The sequence below is a fragment of the Hyla sarda genome, chromosome 3 (assembly GCF_029499605.1).
Source record: "Hyla sarda isolate aHylSar1 chromosome 3, aHylSar1.hap1, whole genome shotgun sequence".
Classification (NCBI taxonomy): domain Eukaryota; kingdom Metazoa; phylum Chordata; class Amphibia; order Anura; family Hylidae; genus Hyla; species Hyla sarda.
This window is the reverse complement of record NC_079191.1, coordinates 447,552,398-447,568,269: the sequence shown is the minus strand read 5'-3', so window position 1 is coordinate 447,568,269 and position 15,872 is coordinate 447,552,398. Positions and strand designations below refer to the sequence as shown.

General features: G+C 44.6%; 5 non-coding genes and 1 pseudogene across 5 annotated transcripts; 2 read left to right on the top strand and 4 right to left on the bottom strand.

Annotated features, from left to right (window-relative positions):
- Positions 1-4,718: 4,718 nt before the first annotated feature.
- On the bottom strand, positions 4,719-4,896 carry LOC130363292 (U2 spliceosomal RNA; annotated as a pseudogene).
- A 298-nt stretch (positions 4,897-5,194) lies between these two features.
- On the bottom strand, positions 5,195-5,256 carry LOC130363430 (U7 small nuclear RNA). The gene has a single exon (XR_008891839.1). It is a non-coding gene; the product is annotated as a U7 small nuclear RNA (small nuclear RNA).
- Positions 5,257-5,516: 260 nt separating this feature from the next.
- On the top strand, positions 5,517-5,578 carry LOC130363429 (U7 small nuclear RNA). Its single transcript, XR_008891838.1, has one exon. It is a non-coding gene; the product is annotated as a U7 small nuclear RNA (small nuclear RNA).
- Positions 5,579-8,782: 3,204 nt separating this feature from the next.
- Positions 8,783-8,844, bottom strand: LOC130363422 (U7 small nuclear RNA). The gene has a single exon (XR_008891831.1). It is a non-coding gene; the product is annotated as a U7 small nuclear RNA (small nuclear RNA).
- A 260-nt stretch (positions 8,845-9,104) lies between these two features.
- Positions 9,105-9,166, top strand: LOC130363428 (U7 small nuclear RNA). Its single transcript, XR_008891837.1, has one exon. It is a non-coding gene; the product is annotated as a U7 small nuclear RNA (small nuclear RNA).
- A 3,044-nt stretch (positions 9,167-12,210) lies between these two features.
- LOC130363412 (U7 small nuclear RNA) lies at positions 12,211-12,272 on the bottom strand. Its single transcript, XR_008891821.1, has one exon. It is a non-coding gene; the product is annotated as a U7 small nuclear RNA (small nuclear RNA).
- Positions 12,273-15,872: the final 3,600 nt, after the last annotated feature.

The following is a 15,872-nucleotide window of genomic DNA, read 5'->3' as shown; positions in this document are numbered from 1 at the left end:
CTCCTCAGATAAGAAATGTGTGTTGTGTGGTCTCCATGATATTGATGGTGATCGGGGGAGGGGAGGTCGGGTAGAACGCTCCAGGTCATTGGTGTTTTTACCATTTGTTTAAAAGCTTTTTGGTAAATGCTGAGAAGCCCCAAATGTTTGGTGAAGATCAGATCTGTAGATGTGTATATTTGGCTTAGATTGGATGAATGTTCTGTTATTGTTGTAGTTGTTGTGACAGAACAGATTTATATGTGGATCGGGCCACAGACTCAACCATCCATATCTGTAAATTAGGGACGGGGGTGCAGGACTTACCAGAGATGTGATGTCACCGACATCATTCCTCCCTCTCATCCTATTGATCGCTAGTGGTGAGCGGCATAGGCCATATTCGAATTCACGATATGTTGCGAATATATGGACGAATATTCGTCGTACATTCGCAGTCTTTTTTTATTATGCACCATAAAATTTGCATGCATATGCGCAATATGGCGTGATCAAAGAGCTATCAATATGCGCAAATATTCGCATATGCGAATTTTCAGGCGCCCACCAGTCTGACACAGTAACTAGTATTGGTCACTAGTGTGTACACCACAAGCTGGAGGCAGGGAGGGATGATCACTGTGATGTGTACCGTGAAAAAAAATTGAATATTCGTAATTGCGAATATTTAGCGCTATATTTGCAATATTTGCGAATATGCGATGTTCGCAATAAATATTCGCATTGCAAATATTCACGCCCAACACTATTGATCGCTAGTGTCCAGTGCGAATATCAGCACTTCGTGATTTCGCGAATATTTAGAATATAGTGACATATGTTCATAATGATGAATATTCATTTTTTTAATGCGAATTCCTGCATATAGCGGCACTTCCCGACTGGACACTAATCCCTCCCTTCTTTTAGGTGAAAGATATAATTGCGCATGGGCACCGTGGAAATTTCATTACGAATTTTCGCATGAACAAAAAAAAAAAGAGAACGAACATAGCGAATATGCGAATTTCGAGAACATAGGACGAATATTCGTCCATATATTCGCATAATACAGTGGTCCCTCAACATACGATGCTAATTCGTTCCAAAAGAGCCATCATTTGTCGAATCCATCGTATGTTGAGGGATTCGTGCAATGTTAAGTATAGGAAGCTGTACTCACCTGTCCCCGCCGCTCCAGACCCCGGGCCTCCGCTGGGCTCTCCTGGTCTTCTCCGGTCCTCCGCAAGGCCTTACTGGGCCTGAATAGCGACGTCATTACGCCGCTGCGTACGCCGTTCCTATTGGATGACGGGACGGCATGCGCAACAGCGTAGTGACGTCATCGGAGAGGGCCGAGAAGACACCGGAGGACCAGTGCTGGACCCGAAGGGCACCCCGGAGCATCGTGGAGGGGTAAGTAATTCTCACCGCACCACACGGGGAACATTAAGCTGCTATCCGGCAGCAGCTTAAGCATTTTGCGCTGCCGGATAGCACTTAAAAAAACATATCTAGTAGAGACCAATATATGGAGGGTGGAATTTGACCACTAACTCATAGACTACCAAACAGGGTAGCCCAAAAAAACCCTTTATTTCCCATATATCAAGAAAATGTGAATTTAAAAGTGCAATCTTTATTGAAATCGGGTCGCACTTAATGGTGTTTTAAAAATATGGAGCACCATATCGTCCTACTTGTTAGATTCTATATGCATATAAATTGGACCAACTGGTCTATGGATTGAATGAACACTGGAGCGGAGAAGAGGTGCCTGCAGATCACCTGCATTCAGCGCTATTGTAGGACAATGGAGCTCAAAGTTAAAAACTTAACATGGCCCCCCTCGACATGTTTCACTGCCTCAGCAGCGTTATCAAGAGGTAGATAGGCAGCGTTATCTACCTCTTGATAACGCTGCTGAGGCAGTGAAACATGTCGAGGGGGGCCATGTTAAGTTTTTAACTTTGAGCTCCATTGTCCTACAATAGCGCTGAATGCAGGTGATCTGCAGGCACCTCTTCTCCGCTCCAGTGTTCATTCAATCCATAGACCAGTTGGTCCAATTTATATGCATATAGAATCTAACAAGTAGGACGATATGGTGCTCCATATTTTTAAAACACCATTAAGTGCGACCCGATTTCAATAAAGATTGCACTTTTAAATTCACATTTTCTTGATATATGGGAAATAAAGGGTTTTTTTGGGCTACCCTGTTTGGTAGTCTATGAGTTAGCCGGATAGCACTTAATGCAATGGCCTCGACATAAAAAAGCATCATATGTCGATGCTGACATCGACATGCGATGGCCTCTGAGAGGCCATCGTATGTCGATTTGATCATATGTCGGGGCCATCGTATGTTGGGGGTGTCACTGTATCGCAAATTCGAAAATGGCCCCGCCGCTCATCACTACTGATCACCTCTAGTTTTTGGCTTCTGGTCACTATGAGGAATATTTATAGATCTGGTCAGATGTCGTCACCAGGATCTCGCAGGGTCCGGGGCCATTTTGGGACGTCCCTCCTGGAGAAGTATTTATGTCTGAGATCTGAGGGTCGCACTTGGGTTTCTATACAGAGGATGTGTCGGCACTTCTGTGGAATCTGCGGTGGTGCACAAGGTGGGGCAAAGTCACTGGTAAAAAAGATGATACCCAGCACTCACCCATCATGCATAGTGAAGCTTTATTAAGCCACAGTGTGGTACAAGGACGCGTTTCGGCATGGGAGCCTTCCTCAGCTGTCTGCCTATGGCAGACAGCTGAGGATGGCTCCCATGCCGAAACGCGTCCTTGTACCACGCTATGTCTTAAAAAATCTACACTTGGGTTTCTATCCTATATCTGTAGGAATATTAGGACCAGACAATGAGGAGAAATATTTATACTCCTTAGTGATTCTGTCAAGTTGATTAAAATGATTCTGACTGCCGATCAATATATATCTATTAATATTTAGATATTTATATGTAATTTCTAATGCTGAAAAAAAGATATGTTACCTACTTTTAAATAGTGTTGAGCGGCATAGGCCATATTCGAATTCGCGAATATTCGCGAATATATGGACGAATATCCGTCATATATTCGCAAATATTCGCATATTCGTTATATTCTCGTTTTATTTTCGCATATGCGAAAACAAGCTGGAAGCAGAGAGGGATGATCACTGTGATGTGTACTGTGAAAAAAAAACAAAAAAAAATAGAATATTCGTAATTACGAATATATAGCGCTATATTCGTGAAATTCGTGAATATTCGAATTGCGAATATTCGCGAGCAACACTACTTTTAAACTATGCATCCTGTTCCTGAGCTTGCAATCTGCTCGTGACTAAGAAACCTTGGAATGATGCCAGAAGGCCCAAGATGAGATGTTGGAAGTCAAAACATTTGAGGGAGATGCAAATTGTATAAGAAGGGCAAAGAACTGGAATTTTCCAGTATTAGAATGAGAGGGCTGCATAAATTAACTTTAGCCAAGAAAAAAATAAAATACAAAATATGCTACGGATTAAGCTGAAATATCCAATCAAAATGTAACATGCTGATTTTTGACATCATAACTAACCCTCCTCTTTTTTCAAATGTAAAAACCTAATGTACTTCCTGAATTAAACAGAACTCCCTGGAGTCAGTACCAAGGAGGGAATTTATACCAACATTGTCTGGTGTGAATTTGCTTCTGTCGGCAAAATAGCACAGAGGTAGTCACTCACAGTTTAAGGCCTCACATTAAGGCATCCTTAACAATTCCTTCTGCATGGAGCAGAAGATGGATCGTTCACAGATATCAGGTTTTCATCGCAGCATCTGAGTTAAATCCGGAACGTGTAAATGGGGCCCTAATCTAACCCATAGAGACAACACAGAGGCCGAGAGGATAAATAAATCCAGATATAAAGGAGAAGAGATCAGCGTCATAGAGATCAGCATCACAGAGATCAGCGTCACAGTGATCACCCACTGAGCCCTGAACCTGCACAAGAGGAACCATCACAGGCTTCAATGTCACCAAATGTTCCATAAGAAAATCAGCAGAAAATAAGATTCTCACACGGTTCATCATTTATATCCAGATGTTGTTCTTAAATTCTGGATGAGGATGCGGTCTACCGCAAGCCCTTCTCCGATAGGAGAGAGGCCCCCCCCCAACAAACATTACCCTTCACCTCCGGACCAAAAGGTACCTGCAAGATTCCAGATTTGATGTCCCTTTTCGCCGAAGCTACAAAGGGACCACAAATGCTCCCAGCATCCCCCTTGGCGTTAGCCGAGGTATCTGCCCGCAGAGCCGATAACGGTCGGTACTCTGCCAAAGCAGGAGGACCCAAGGTGTTTGCAGGGAGGTGCGGAACCTAACGGCCACGCACACCTCCCCTAGACCACCAGGAGGGACACCCAGGAGGGCTACTGCAGCCTTTCAAATCCTGTGGACACACAGCACACAAAAAGTGACACAGTGACAAAAATAAATAAGTAAATAAATGAATGTGCGCAGATATACTGCTCAGACATCCGGCCGGATCTATAACAATTTCTCTGATCCTAGCCAGAACGCTGGGAATCAAGAGGTGAGTGCCACAAGGTGAAGAGATCATGGTACCCGTGCTTCAACTGAGTGAGCCAGTACTCCCAGTGAGTTTCAGCACCTCAGGGTCACCATTCTCCGTGGCACAAAAGTACCTCGGCTCTAGACCCTCTCAGCCTCATGGCGAGACCCGGAGGGAACAGGTCACATCGGGGCAGCCATCGACCTGATTCCTCAGAACCAGCCCCGGAACACCTGCTTCCTACCATGCAGCACCCATCCCCAGCAGCCCCATACCGGCGTAGTTTGCCACCGGCATGAAAACTGATAAGAACAGATACTACACTTGATCTTAGCCAAAAGGCCGAGAAGCAGATTTGATGCTGCAGATTTCAATGTAAACTTAATAACTGAACACAGCTTCCAATCAGCAGTTACACATCCTGCACAGGATCCTGTACGTGTGAACATACCCTAAGGCTACTTTTACACTGCTCTCCTTTCTGGCCTTTAAGACCGTTTCCCATTGGTCATAACGGGGTCTGTTATTTTACAAGAGTGGGAGAAAAAGATGGCGCATGTATTAATTTTCCTCCTGCTATATACTTATCATTTTATAAAGGCCGGTGTGCTGCAGCATCATAATAACCGAATCCTATTCTTCACCAAACATTTGGGGCTTCTCAGCATTTACCAAAAAGCTTTTAAACAAATAGTAAAAGAGCTAAAAACACCAATGACCTGGAGCGTTCTACCCGACCTCCCCTCCCCCGATCACCATCAATATCATGGAGACCACACAACACACATTTCTTATCTCTTCCGGATCCTTCTATATGAAGGGATCAGCTGATCTTCTCCCTGTCTGATCTATTATCTGGAGGAGATTTATATTGTGTGATGATTTCTCCTTAGATAAGAAATGTGTGTTGTGTGGTCTCCATGATATTGATGGTGATCGGGGGAGGGGAGGTCGGGTAGAACGCTCCAGATCATTGGTGTTTTTAGCTCTTTTACTATTTGTTTAAAAGCTTTTTGGTAAATGCTGAGAAGCCCCAAATGTTTGGTGAAGAATAGAATATAAAATTGTGATGTCTGTGATTCAGGCTACTTAATTGTGATTAGATCAGGAACCTCTGGGGGAGATTAATAACAACCAATCAGATTGCTTCTTTCTTTTTGCAGAAGCTTTAATAAAGGGGTAGAACAGGATTGAAAAACTTATACCTTATCCTAATAATAGGGGTCTGATTACTGGGACCCTCCCCCCAGTGGCAGGACCCCCGCAATCTTACATCTTATCCTCTATCCTTTGGATAGGGGATAAGATGTTTGCAACAGAGTACCCCTTTAACCATATAGCTGTCATGATCAGTCCTATGGGGTTGACAGGGGGAAGGAGCTCCCCCTGTCCACCAACGTTGACCCCGCGATGTGATCGTGGGATCCCGTTGGTTGCCATGGCAGCAGAAGGCCCACAGATGGCCTCCTGTTTGCCTAGTACGGCAGCCTGTGAGGTCCAGCTATAGTCAGTGTGATACTGTGCTGCAATACAGAGGTATAGTATAATAGGTAAAAAGTGAAAAGTAAAAAAATTTAAAGGTTTTAAATATATTAATAAAGTGTATAAAAAAAGATACATTGCGCAATCAAACTATATATTGTCACCCAAAAAAAACAAAAAGAAAAAGAAATGGGCAAACCTATCCATAATAGGTATTGCCACATCTGTAATGACTTAAATTGATAATAGTATTTATCCTGCAATGTAAACGGGTAAAACAATAAAAATAAAAAATGAACCTTGACCCCTTAACGACACAAGACGTAAATGTATGTCCTGGGGCCTTGGTACTTAATGCAGCAGGACGTACATTTATGTCCTGTACATGACCCCCAGCAGCGGAGTGCTAACAGCAGTCAGGGACCCACCGGTAATGGCCCTGTGCCCAGGCTGCAAAGACTAAAAAAACTAACTTTAACTCACCTTCCCATGTTCCCTTGTTGCCCTGATATCCATGTCCCGGTCATCTTCCTGCTTTTTCGGGACGGTGATAGGCTGAGCGCACTGTCATGTAAGGAGCCCGGACCTCAGCACCCACAGATTACCCACCTCCTGGCCGCCCTGATGCTACACTAAGTGACTGCAGCCCCTGTAAGTAATCCCACAGTGTCTGATAAGGGGGGACAGCAGAGCAGCAGACTGAGAACATTAACCCCTGTAAGTCCTTAAACAGTGTCTGATAAGGGAGGGGGTGGCAGAGCAGCAGACTGAGGAGAACATTAACCCCTGTAAGTCCTTAAACAGTGTCTGATAAGGGAGGGGGTGGCAGAGCAGCAGACTGAGGAGAACATTAACCCCTGTAAGTCCTTAAACAGTGTCTGATAAGGGAGGGGGGTGGCAGAGCAGCAGACTGAGGAGAACATTAACCCCTGTAAGTCCTTAAACAGTGTCTGATAAGGGAGGGGGTGGCAGAGCAGCAGACTGAGGAGAACATTAACCCCTGTAAGTCCTTAAACAGTGTCTGATAAGGGAGGGGGTGGCAGAGCAGCAGACTGAGGAGAACATTAACCCCTGTAAGTCCTTAAACAGTGTCTGATAAGGGAGGGGGGTGGCAGAGCAGCAGACTGAGGAGAACATTAACCCCTGTAAGTCCTTAAACAGTGTCTGATAAGGGAGGGGGTGGCAGAGCAGCAGACTGAGGAGAACACTAACCCCTGTAAGTCCTTAAACAGTGTCTGATAAGGGGGGACAGCAGAGCAGCAGACTGAGGAGAACATTAACACCTATAAGTAATCACACAGTGTCTGATAAGGGAGAGGGTGGCAGAGCAGCAGACTGAGGAGAACATTAACCCCTGTAAGTCCTTAAACAGTGTCTGATAAGGGAGGGGGTGGCAGAGCAGCAGACTGAGGAGAACATTAACCCCTGTAAGTCCTTAAACAGTGTCTGATAAGGGAGGGGGTGGCAGAGCAGCAGACTGAGGAGAACATTAACCCCTGTAAGTCCTTAAACAGTGTCTGATAAGGGAGGGGGGTGGCAGAGCAGCAGACTGAGGAGAACATTAACCCCTGTAAGTCCTTAAACAGTGTCTGATAAGGGAGGGGGTGGCAGAGCAGCAGACTGAGAAGAACATTAACCCCTGTAAGTCCTTAAACAGTGTCTGATAAGGGAGGGGGTGGCAGAGCAGCAGACTGAGGAGAACATTAACCCCTGTAAGTCCTTAAACAGTGTCTGATAAGGGAGGCGGTGGCAGAGCAGCAGACTGAGGAGAACACTAACCCCTGTAAGTCCTTAAACAGTGTCTGATAAGGGGGGACAGCAGAGCAGCAGACTGAGGAGAACATTAACCCCTGTAAGTCCTTAAACAGTGTCTGATAAGGGAGGGGGTGGCAGAGCAGCAGACTGAGGAGAACACTAACCCCTGTAAGTCCTTAAACAGTGTCTGATAAGGGGGGACAGCAGAGCAGCAGACTGAGGAGAACATTAACACCTGTAAGTAATCACACAGTGTCTGATAAGGGAGGGGGTGGCAGAGCAGCAGACTGAGGAGAACATTAACCCCTGTAAGTCCTTAAACAGTGTCTGATAAGGGAGGGGGTGGCAGAGCAGCAGACTGAGGAGAGCATTAACCCCTGTAAGTCCTTAAACAGTGTCTGATAAGGGAGGGGGGTGGCAGAGCAGCAGACTGAGGAGAACACTAATCCCTGTAAGTCCTTAACCCCTTAAGGACGCAGCCCTTTTTCGCAATTCTGGACCCTCACACATGTCTTTTGGCCCAGAGGGGAAGGGAAGGTTGTTGTGGGCCCTTCTGATTTAGGTGAGAGTGATAGGGAGGAATAAATCCAGATATAAAGGATTAAGAGAAGGAGAGATCAGCGTCACAGAGATCAGCGTCACAGAGATCACCCACTGAGCCCTAAAGCTGCACAAGAGGAACCATCACAGGCTTCAATGTCACCAAATACAAAAAAATCACCAAATGTTCCATAAAAAACAGCAGAATAGAGGAGTTTTATACAAGACGCTGATCACTGATCACTGATCACACACCGATGTTGTCCTCAAGGTCATCTAACCCCTTAAGGACTGGGACAATTTTAATTTTGCATTTTAATGTTTTCCTCACTGTCTTCTGAAAGTCTTAATGCTTTTATATTTCCCTCCACAGACCCATGTGACGCTTCTGTTTGTTTTTTTCAAATGAGCAAAATAGAAGCATAAAAAAAATCAACCACAATTCTGTTCTTCACCCAACATTTGGGGCTTCTCAGCATTTGCCAAAAAGCTTTTAAACAAATAGTAAAAGAGCTAAAACCACCAATGACCTGGAGCGTTCTACCCGACCTCCCCTCCCCCGATCACCATCAATATCATGGAGACCACACAACACACATTTCTTATCTGAGGAGAAATCATCACACAATATAAATCTCCTCCAGATAATAGATCAGACAGGGAGAAGATCAGCTGATCCCTTCATATAGAAGGATCCGGAAGAGATAAGAAATGTGTGTTGTGTGGTCTCCATGATATTGATGGTGATCGGGGGAGGGGAGGTCGGGTAGAACGCTCCAGGTCATTGGTGTTTTTAGCTCTTTTACTATTTGTTTAAAAGCTTTTTGGTAAATGCTGAGAAGCCCCAAATGTTTGGTGAAGAATAGATAGGGATAATGTTGTGTAATGATCCGATGACAGTTGAGGTTTTGCTCTTATGTTTCTCTATGGAGATCTCACAGATAAGTATTTGGGGGGGGGGGTCTATCAGGTCTTATATCTGGGATCACGCTTGTTTTATTCTGGATATAGAGGAGTATTAGGCCCAGACAATGTGCAGAATATAGATTCCCACAATCCATTACTTCATCTAACCCCTTAAGGACTCAGACAATTTAATTTTTACGTTTTCGTTTTTTCCTCCTCGCCTTCAAAAAATGATAACTCTTTTATATTTTCATCCACAGACTAGTACGAGCGCTTGTTTTTTGCGCGACCAGTTGTCCATTGTAATGCCAATACTCACTTTACCATAAAATTTATGGCGCAACCAATAAAATACTATTTGTGTGGTGAAATTAAAAAGAAAACTGCAATTTTGCTAATTTTGGAAGGTTTCGTTTTCACACCGTACAATTTACGGTAAAAATTATACATGTTTTTTATTCTTTGGGTCAATACGATTAAATTGATACCCATGATTATACACTTTTCTATTACTGTTGCGCTTAAAAAAAATCGCAAACTTTTTAACCAAATTAGTACATTTAAAATCCCCCTATTTTGAAGACCTATAACTTTTTCATTTTTCCGTATAAGCGGCGGTATGAGGGCTCATTTTTTTTGCTGTGATCTGTACTTTTTATTAATACCATATTTGCTTATGTAAAACTTTTAATCCATTTTTTATTAAAAAAAAAACAATTTTATAAATTGAATTGTTATAAAAAATAATCTATTTTGGACTTTTTTTTTTACGTTCACGCCGTTCACCTTACGGTAGCATTAATATTTTATTTTAATAGTTCAGATATTTATGCATGCTGCGATACCAAATATGTATATAAAATATTTTTTTAACACTTTTTGGGGGTGAAATAGGGAAAATGAGACAATTTACATTTTTATTGGAGGAGGGTTTTTTTTCCAATTTTTTTACTTTTTTTTGCTTTTATCTTTACACTTTAATAGTCCCCATAAGGGACTATTTATAGCAATCACTCGATTGCTAATCCTATTCAGTGCTATGTATAGGACATAGCACTGATCAGTGTTATCGGTCATCTTCTGCTCTGGTCTGTGGGAATGCAGATCAGAGCAGAAGATGCCGGGAAGGCCGCGGAGCCAGGTAAGGAGACCTCTGTCTGCCGTGCTGGATGATCGGATCACCGCGGCAGCGCTGCGGGTGATCCGATCATCCATTTAAGTGACCCCGATGCTGCAGATGCCGTGATCTGTATTGATCACGGCATCTGAGGGGTTAATGGCGGACATCCGTGGGATCGCGGGTGTCCGCCATTACGAACGGGTCCCTGGCTGCGATCAGCAGCCGGGACCTGCCGCGCATGATCCGGGCATCGTTCCGATGCTCGCGGTTATGCTTAGGACGTAAATGTACGTCCTGGTGCGTTAAGGGGCTAAACGCCTTCCCTACACAAGGCCCCGGGATAAAGGGATTATAGAGAAGAAGAACTCTCCGGAACACTTCAGATCTGAGATACAAGAACAATTGGTTAATGGTCACCGATCACTGTTCAGAAGATATTTACTAATATAAGATTTGGTTGTCCTGAGACTTGTAGTTCTCCTGAGATTTCGGTTGATTTCTCCCGGTCTGTGTTAGACTAAGAGGCTCGGTCCACCCTGGGTTCTGCACGAGCTCCCATTTATCTGAGCAGGTGATCAGGGGTCTTCACAGGGGCATTTCATGATGAACTGTACAAGGAATACTTCCCTAACCTACATTTTCTTAGTTTCTACGAGACACAACTTTCTTGAGTGCATCCAGGCACATTGGTTGTGAAACACTGCTCTGAGTATTGTAGGTCTCCAATCCACTGCCCAGACCATGATACCTGCTACTTAGCATGCTGGGAGTTGTAGTTTTGCAACAGCTGGAGGCACCCTGGTTGGAAGAGATCAGCCTCAGCCTAAGAAACAGAAAGACAGAGCAGTGAGCTTTGTGACTACAGCCGCCCGAACAGTGTTCAGAGTAGTAACAGGTGACCCCGCTCTGGGACACCACATTATTATCAGGAAGACATAATGTTTGTGCTCCTTAGGGTCTATTCACACAGCAGAATTCCACCTCAAATTAAAGCCCATAGACTCCTAAGGGATTCCGATAGCGTAAATTCAGGTGTGTGAATGGGAGTGCGGAATCCCTTAGAAGTCTATGGGCTTTAATTTGAGGAGGAATTACGCAATGAAAATTTAAAAGTGTGAATAGACTGAGAGGAGGAATAAATCCAGATAGAAAGGATAAGAGAAGGAGAAGAGATCAGCGTCACAGAGATCAGCGTCACAGAGATCAGCGTCACAAAGATCAGCGTCACAGGGATCAGCGTCACAGAGATCAGCGTCACAGGGATCAGCATCACAGGGATCAGCGTCACAGAGATCAGCGTCACAGAGATCAGCGTCACAGGGATCAGCGTCACAGGGATCAGCGTCACAGAGATCAGCGTCACAGGGATCAGCGTCACAGAGATCAGCGTCACAGGGATCAGTGTCACAGAGATCAGCGTCACCGAGATCAGCGTCACAGAGATCAGCGTCACAGGGATCAGCGTCACAGGGATCAGCGTCACAGAGATCAGCGTCACAGGGATCAGCGTCACAGAGATCAGCGTCACCGAGATCCCCCACTGAGCCCTGATCCTACATGTTCTCTACACGGTCCTGGTCGCTGATCACACAGATGTCGTCCCACGGTCACTTTCTTATACAGAATTCTCCATCCAGTAGATGACGACTTCCTAAGACTGAGTTCACACGGTGTTTGTCTCCATTTTGCTGTAAACAAGAACATAATGAACTATTTTATTGTCACATTAAATAAGAAACAAATTCATTATAACCTGTTTATTCATAATATAAATAAAGAGAAACAGATTCCAATGTTATTATTAGTTATATATAAATCAGAAACACAGAGAAAAATCATCATAATCCTATTCTTCACCAAACATTTGGGGCTTCTCAGCATTTACCAAAAAGCTTCTAAACAAATAGTAAAAGAGCTAAAATCACCAATGACCTGGAGCGTTCTACCCGACCTCCCCTCCCCCGATCACCATCAATATCATGGAGACCACACAACACACATTTCTGATCTGAGGAGAAATCATCGCACAATATAAGGGCGCAATTTACTATTCATTTTAGAAGCTTTTATTCTTTCTAGATTTGTTGCATGTGTTTGGCGCAGGCACAAATTGTGCCTGCGCCAAACACATGCAACAAACTTAGAAAGAATAAAAGCTTCTAAAATGAAACCCATGGGGGACATGTATCAATGTTGGTGTATGTTAGACTATATTGTGGACATTTTCAGGTTGTGCAAATTTTGCGCAATTGCACCATTTCAGCACAAGCCTCATTATAAATTGGGCGGAAACTTCAAACTTGAATCACTCTTCCACGGGGCCGGAGCATTGTAACGTCATGCTCCGCCCCCTCAATGCAAGCCTATGGGAGGGGGCGTGACAGCTGTCACGCCCCCTCCCATAGGCTTGCATTGAGGGGGAGGAGCCGTGACGTCAGTCATCAGACTCGGAGCCAGCATGCTCTGGGGACAATGAAGGTAAAGGGGGAAAAAAAAGCTTGCACTCACCATCCAAGGAAAATTCTTTATTTCACCGTGTCAGGCATGACGTGCTGGTGGGTGAAGCGGGGACCGGAACAGACTGTTTCACACTGCTCAGGCGCTTCTTCCAGCCGGTATACATACGCGACGCTATTTATTAGCGCTCTGGGAGTCGGCGTCTGTGGTCACGTGTAACAACAAAAGGGTCATGGGATGAAAACAAAAGCGGCATGTGCAGTTACGCAACAATGAAATCATTCTACAAATATGCTGATACATGGTAAGTGGTTCTCTCTTTATAATCTGTATGGAAGATCCAATTGTCAGTGTTTAGGATCTCATTGAACGAGGAACGGGGCAAGTTCGACTGTTGAGACCCAATGCCCCTGTAGCCTCTAGTTTCAGAATCCAGGCTGCCTCTTTTTTCAACAGGGCAGAATGTCTGTCACCTCCATTCGGTAGGGCTTTCACTCTTTTGATGCCGGCAAATTTTAAGAGATTAGGGTCGCGGTTGTGGACTTCCTTCATGCGGGCGATTAGCTTGGGTGCACCTATCCCGGTTCGAATAGACCTAATGTGCGCCCGAAATCGCACAAAAAAAGGACGTATTGTCTTGCCCACATAAAAGAAGCCACACGGGCAAAAAATGGTGTACACCAAGTACGAAGTACGGCATGTAACCAGGTCGTTCAGAGTATGGACATGACCTCCTAGTTGAAATGTTCTGGTGGCCAAGTTCTGAGAACAAAAGGAGCAATGTCTACAAGGGTAGTTACCCTTTGGGAGTCATCTTTTTTAACCAATTAATACTAGTTTGGGGCGGATCAAGTAACTCAATTCTGGATGTTTTTAATGTATCACCTATTGTACGATTTTTTCTGTAGGTGATTAATGGGGAGTTTTTTGCTATGCCCTTTAAATCTACGCCAGACTCGATAATATACCAATTGTTGCGTATTGCGTTGGCTACAACGTTATTCATATTGGAATTGGCCAATGAAAAAATGAAACGCTGTGGTTTGGTTGTAAGACATGGTTTTGGGTTTAAAAGGGTAGCTCTCGGGGTTGCCGCAGCTCTTTCGTAACCGACATTGATCACCTTAGGTGGATAACCTCTTGCAATCAAGCGGTTCTTTAAATCATCTGCCTGAGACTGAAAAGTAGCTTCGTCACTATTAATCTTTTTGAGACGTAGAAATTTAGAAAAAGGGACGCTTTTTTTAACATGATGTGGATGTGAACTGTTAAAATGCAACAGGGAGTTGTGGGCAATTGATTTTCTGTAACCTTGTGAATGTAATGACCCATCCCGTACGCTGAATTTTACATCCAAAAAAGTAAGTTCGGTGTCCCCAAACTTGGACGTGAACAACATGTTTTCTTGGTTGGTCGTACTCATATAGGTAACAAAAGAGTTAAACCTGTCGTGTGTGCCCTCCCATATAATTAGGACGTCATCGATGAACCAAAGGCACAATTTAATATTAGAGACAGAAGGGTTACTCTGGAATTAGACGTAACAGCGTTCAAACGCCGGGAGACCGGGGTGCCCATCGCAGTCCCGGTCTCCTGCCTATTCCATGTCTCACCTTCCCTAAACTCATTGTGGGGCAATATAAATTGGAGGGCTTCACTGACAAACGTGATAAATTCAGGTGTTTTTTCGGTTTAAGTCAGGATTTCACAGACAGCCCGTACACCCGCATCATGTGGGATGCAGGTGTACAGGCTCTCAACATCTACAGAAGCTAAGTGGTAGGTGTCAGACCAATGGAAGTTTTCAAGTTGTGTAAGCAGATCACTGGTGTCCTTCACATAAGATGAAGTGGAGAGAAGTATAGGTTTCAGTAACCACTCTAAATATTGGGAGAGGTACTCAGTTGCAGAGCCGATCCCGGCGACGATAGGTCGCCCCGGGGGATCGGCTCTGCGACTTGTGCACCTTCGATAGGAAATACCATTTCGCGTGGCGAGGAATTCATTTTTCAGCAGTGGATTGTGTAATCAGTCCCTGTTCACATTTAATTCTAAGGAAGGTCCGGAGTGAGTTTAGTGTTTTGCCCGTCGGTTTTCCAGTCGTTTATACGTGGCGGTATCGCCTAACAGGCAATCTTTTTTCCGTTTCGTACATAGAGCTGTACATAAGTACAGTACTGCCGCCTTTATCAGCTTTTAAGACCCTCAAATCTGGACGGGACTGAAGTCACTTAACCTGTTGGGGATGAAGGACGTATGCATACGCCCTTGCGTCCTGGTACTTAAGGACGAAGGGCGTATCCATACGCCCGTGGGAATTTCGGCCCCCGCCGCGCTCCGGGCTATAGTGGTCTCTAGACTGTAGCCCTCCAGATGTTGCAAAACTACAACTCCCAGCATGCCCAGACAGCTGTTTGCTGTGTGGGCATGCTGGAATTTGTAGTTTTGCAACAGCTGGAGGTCGGCAGTTTAGAGACCACTGCACAATGATCTCTATACTGCCCTCTAGATCTTGCAAAACTACAACTCCTAGCATGCCCACACAGCTGTTTGCTGTCTGGGCATGCTGAGAGTTGTAGTTTTGCAACATCTGGAGGTCCACAGTTTGGAGATCCCTGTTCAGTGGTCTCTAAATTGTAGCACTCCAGATGTTGCAAAACTACAAATTCCAGCATGCCCACACAGCAAACAGCTGTCTCAGCATGCTGGGAGTTGTAGTTGCATACCTCCAGCTGTTGCATAACTACATCTCCCAGCATGCCCTTCTGTGATCAGACATGCTGGGAATTGTAGTTTTGCAACAGCTGGAGGCACACTGGTTGGAAAATACTGAGTTAGGTAACAGAACCTAACTGAAGGTTTTCCAACCAGTGTGCCTCCAGCTGTTGCAAAACTACAACTCCCAGCATGTACTGACAGACCGTGCATGCTGGGAGTTGTAGTTTTGAAACAGCTGGAGGTTTGCCCCCCCCCCCCCATGTGAACGTACAGGGTACATTTACACGGGCGGGTTTACAGCAAGTTTCCTGCTTCAAGTATGAGCTGCGGCAAATTTTTCGCCGCAGCGCAA